This window comes from Aegilops tauschii, chromosome 1 (genome assembly GCF_002575655.3).
Source record: "Aegilops tauschii subsp. strangulata cultivar AL8/78 chromosome 1, Aet v6.0, whole genome shotgun sequence".
NCBI lineage: Eukaryota > Viridiplantae > Streptophyta > Magnoliopsida > Poales > Poaceae > Aegilops > Aegilops tauschii.
This window is the reverse complement of record NC_053035.3, coordinates 379885420-379890839: the sequence shown is the minus strand read 5'-3', so window position 1 is coordinate 379890839 and position 5420 is coordinate 379885420. Positions and strand designations below refer to the sequence as shown.

The following is a 5420-nucleotide window of genomic DNA, read 5'->3' as shown; positions in this document are numbered from 1 at the left end:
ATTGCTAGCTTCACGACCGTTCCGTTGCTCCTCTTCTCGCTCTTATTTGCGTATGTTAGCCACCATACTTGCTTAGTCGCTGCTGCAACCTCACCGCTTTACCCCTTCCTTACCCATTATGCTTTGCTAGTCTTGATACCCATGGTAATGGGATTGCTGAGTCCTCGTGGCTCACAGATTACTACAACACCAGTTGCAGGTACAGGTTATGCGATGCTCATGACGCAAGAGCGATGTCTACTTGTTTTGGAGTTCTTCTTCTGCTTCTTCTTCGATCAGGGGATAGGTTCCAGGTCGGCAGCCTGGGCTAGTAGGGTGGATGTCGTTTGAGCTTCTGTTTGTGTTTCATCCATAGTCGGATGTTGTTCTCATGTATATTGATGTATTCTTGCAGCATTTGTATGCCTTGTATGTATCCCCATCTATTATGTAATGTTGATGTAATGATATCCACCTTGCAAAACCGTCTTCAAGATGCGCTTCTATCCTTGGTGGGACCTTCGAGTTCCTTTAGGATAGGGTCGCATCTTGGGCGTGACAAGTTGATATACACCTGTTTGCTTCAAAGTACGCAGTCAACATTGATCTTTCTATGCCTTCACGGTCGATAACATTCTTTATTTTTTCCATGCCATGATATGAAACCATGTGCATATTTGGGAGATGTAGCTGCAGTTGCAAGACTGGTGGGTGCATTTTGCTTAGTTCAAAGCCATATATTCTCCACAGCGCCTCAGGAGGTGTGACCCATCATGCGTCTCTGTACTGCTCAATCTCGTCGATTTCGACTTCGTCTACTTTGTTAGTTACAGATATAGATGCTCGGTCATGACCCTTGTAGATGTACTTGAAGAGGTACTTAACGGCTTTAATGCTTGAGCATATCTCCACATTTATGTGGCAGTTGAACATCCTTAATAGATATGGGTTGTAAGGAACCACCCACCTGTTATCTAGTTCGCAATTTCGGACCTTTTCGGTTCGTCCGTTGTTGCGTCTCCTATATATTGGGTAAGAGTCCTTGCCTTGAATCGTAGTTTTGTTAAATGGCCTTGGATAATTGTTCTTGCATGACGGACGATTCTTTGTGCATGGACAAAATTTATTCAGTGCACCACAAGGACCATGCATCATATGTTTGACTACCATTTTGTATAGCTCTGGGTACCTGTGCTTGTTAGGGAGCTCAGCGAAGATGATTCTGTCATACTGCTCTGGACATGTGTACTTGTATTTTCTAGTCATGATGAGCAAAAAGTGAGCATGGGGTAATCCCCTCTTTTGGAACTCTACGACATACGTATATGCCTGAACCTTTCCAAGAATGGCCTTCTCAAATAGTTGTTTCTTCATTTCTTGTAGCTTCGCCCTGAAAACACGAACGACAATGTCTGGGCGATCTTGTGGTGTTTTTCCGGTCTCTAGTTCATGTGTTATCTCCTCCCAGTTGGGGTTGCTGGTCATTGTTAGGAATACGTCTGGCTTTCCATATTTTCTAACTAAAGCCATTGCGTCGAGATATCGACAAAGTTTATCTCGTGGCCCTCCAATGAATGATGAGGCAAGTACTCTCCGTTTTCTGACTGCATCTCCATCCTGCTCTCCAGCTTGAATGCTGTCTAGAAGGCCTTGGTATAGCTCAGCCCTTATTTTCTTTTGATTATGCCAGATGTAATCCAGTCTGGAGCTTTCAATCTTGATGTATGTATCCACAACAAACTGCTGGAAAAGCCGTCCGTCGTGCAATATTGGGTTGAATATGCTTGGTCGTGTATGGAATTTATAGCAGTAGTATTCTCTCATGGTTACCCACAAGCCACTGACCTTATCTGTGTAAATGTTGCAAGATCAAAAGTTAGTTGCATTGGTAGTACTCCCTCCGTCCGGAAATACTTGTCATCAAAATGAATAAAAAGGGATGTATCTAGATGTATTTTAGTTCTAGATACATCCCTTTTTGTCCATTTTGATGACAAGTATTTTCGGACGGAGGGAGTAATATATTAAAATTGAATTTTGAATATGATAGTATATGTTATTTTACCTGGGTCGTCGTTATTACTGATATTATTGGTAGCAATATCTGCATCTGGTGTTTCCTTCTTTGGGATTTTCCTATGCCAACCGAGTTCAGCTCTTGGAAAGAATAGAGGATACCACAACGGATCATAGCACCCGTAGTATGATCGAATGTGCTCTTTTTCGTTGTTGTTCCCATGTAATATTACGTTTCTGTCATAAGTATCTCTTCTTTCATTTCCTTCAATCCACACTGCAGCTACCTCCGAATTAATTGGCTCGTTGTATGTTCTTTGGTCCAATCTCTGGTCAAGGTTTAAAATGAGTCTGTAGTCCTCAAGGTTTTGGGCTTGTCCCAAACTCCTAAACTGCTGAGAGTACGGGTTACTGCGCAGGATGTCTATTATTATTCCCATCACATGCTTGTCTTGCTCGTACATTTCCTCACGGCAACTACGGTATCGATGCTCTAAGCTTGGATCATCATCATAGAAGTACAACTCCAGATGTTTTGGATCTGAGTGACTATTACCAAATGAGTGTATGTTGTGATATATTTGACCATGTGCTCGAAAGGTGTAAATACCATCCGTTCGATGTCAGTCGTGTCTCTGTCAAGGTGGCAGTATAGGGTAGTAAATGAGAAGTGCCCATTGAAAAATCTTATATTTTGCCGAAAATGTCTAGCATCAGGGTCATTGCTTGTCCAAAGCCTCATGAGTTCAAGTGGCTTATCTGGATCGGCTAGTCTTACCTGTCCTTTTTTGCAGCATAATCCCTCAGTTTCATACTTGAATTTGGTTGCATGGCAGAAATGGCAATTTGGTTCTTTTTTGAGCACGTTTGTGCTTGCTGGTATGTTGTTGTAGACGAAATCATACGGATCAGGGCTGAGAGCTTCCTTGTCTTCTATGATTTCAATCTCCACTTCTCTGTCTCACTCTGGTTTGATATGCAGCATATTAAATTAGTAAGTAGTATTATAACGGTGCAAATTTATTTTAATTGAATTAAACATACCTTCACCGATGAACATGTATTCATCTTCGTCTATGTCTTCTTCAAATACGACTCCATCATTACCTGTGTTGTAATTTTTGATTGTATATATATATTTATATATAAATATATTTGCTTGTAATGCGTAAGAACATACATGAAATTGACAAACTTACCGTGATCCTTGTTGTAGATTCTTTTTGCTGACGCATCTATTTTGTCAATGGTTGCTTCTTGCTGATATATGATTCCATCATTACCTGTGTAATTTTTTTTATTGTTATGTATATAAAATGTTTGTATATAAAAGTATTTATATGTAATTTATTTATCTTACTGTGATCATCATTGCATAATGATTGTATTCGTGCATCCACTTCTTTGATTGTTGGAAGCATTGAGGATGGGATGTCTGGCCACAAACCCACTTTACTGTGATCATCATTGTCTAAAGATTGTGTTGATGAATCTGCTTCTCTAATGCTTGGAAACATTGAGGAGGGGATGTCTGTCCAAAATAGATGGTTAGTTGTAGAGACAGATTTATATTTACTTGGAATGTGAGTATAAAATCGAGATTGTTACCGTAAGTCATAACTTGTGGCTGCTCTAGAGTTTGATTGTTTTCATCGCAGGCTTGTGTCATGGATGCATCTTCTTTTGATGATACGGAAACAGTTCGCTTCCGTCTTCTCGTGAATTCTTCGTTACGACGGTGTAGTAATGTTTGCCTTTCTCCTGCTGCCACATGATCCCTGTGTTTTACAGTAATTTTAGAAGTACTAACCTCCTGTTCGGTTGCGACATATTTAGGGTTCTCCATTGCAATCGAATCTTTGGATGGTATGCTGCGTGTCAATTGACGATGAGCTTCAATTTGTTCTATTCTTGCTTTCTTTTGTTCTGGCTTCATGGTTGCGTATTTTTGTTTTTCTTGTGCGCATTTTGCCGCCTTCTGTTCTGGTGTCTTTCCTGAAATTTTCTTTTGATGATAGGCTTCACGGCGTTTTTTGAGTTTGCCCTGCCTTTCTTCATCGGTCATGCGTTCATTCCGCTCTTTATCTCTCTTTCTTTTTTGTTCATTATACTTCTGCCTTTCTTCATTGGTCATCCGTGCATACCGTTCTCTATCTCTCTTTCTTCTTTGTTCTTTAGCATCCATGATGTGCGATTATGGCCCAAATATTTTCCTGCATGAGGGTAAAAAAACTTTGTAAAGCCATATAATATGCTAACTTAACTTCATTTCATCTCAGCGTCCGAGAAAATTTAAATAGGAACATGCCTTATGATGCCTAAGTTACTTAGAAAAAAGTAATGATATTGGCATTTGCAGTACACGCAATTAAGTAATGTGAACATTGCCTATGATAAATTTTATAATTAACTGACTTTACCTGTCCCTAGCTGCCATACATTTTTTTGTGACAGATTGTTTGCAGGAAATTAAAGACTTGAAGGTTAAAGCAGTTAGATGATGATTATTTTGTAATGTACTACTACATCGTCCGTGGGCGGCCGACAGGCAAGGTAATGATGATGGAAGCTACGGTTACAGACACACAGGAAAGTTCATGTATTTTTCAAAACGACAGAACCACATTTAGATTGGCATGAGATCAGACGTACCTCAGGTGGAGCACGGGCTGTACGGCGAGATTATAAGACTGCTTAGAAAGGCGACTTGTAGCGCAAAGCCGACGTACAAAGCTAGCCAAGACAGCGGAAGCTGGGTGTTTGTATTTGTAGCAGCACGACGTGTGTAGTCAATTAGAATTCGGACTCTTGCTAAGTATAAAGCCAGGGAAAGACGTGTTTGTCTCGGACTGTTGTACGTAACTAATTAGGATTCTGATTGCTATTTTTGTAACAAACGTGTGCACTTTTGTTAAGTACGTTTTGTAACAAACGTTTACACTTTTGTGTTTTTGATAGTGAGAGTGATAAGGTTGAGAATAGACCGGCGAACTCGGGCAGCAACATTGTATGTTTCGTTGATGGAGCTTGATGGAGATTCCGGCCAAGGATCCTTACTTCTTATAGCAGGCAACACAAATCCGGGTCGGGCACTCAATTGCCTGGAGTTGGAGAAGGACACGGACTGCAACTTTCCATCCAAATCACGACAGAGAAGCACACCGGAGGGAAGGATACGGCGGAAGAGGCCGGAGAGGACTGGCAGCGGCGGACAGCAAGCGAGCAAGCGTACGATGGCCATCGTCGCCGTCGGGATGGATCGCCGCAGCGGTATCCTCCTCATCCTGATTCTCTCCGTCCTCTCCGTCGTCGCCGGCACGGCCTCGGGGTCCATGCTAGTGGGTGACAGGTGCGCCGCGGGCTCGCAGTCCGCGTGCGGCACCGGGATGCGCTGCGCCTCCTGCTCCGCCACCTCGTCCACCCCG

General features: G+C 42.0%; 1 long non-coding RNA gene across 1 annotated transcript; it reads left to right on the top strand.

Annotated features, from left to right (window-relative positions):
• The first annotated feature begins 557 nt into the window (after positions 1 to 557).
• On the top strand, positions 558 to 3312 carry LOC141022341 (uncharacterized). The gene is made up of 2 exons (XR_012183627.1): positions 558 to 1257; positions 1363 to 3312. It is a non-coding gene; the product is annotated as an uncharacterized lncRNA (long non-coding RNA).
• Positions 3313 to 5420: the final 2108 nt, after the last annotated feature.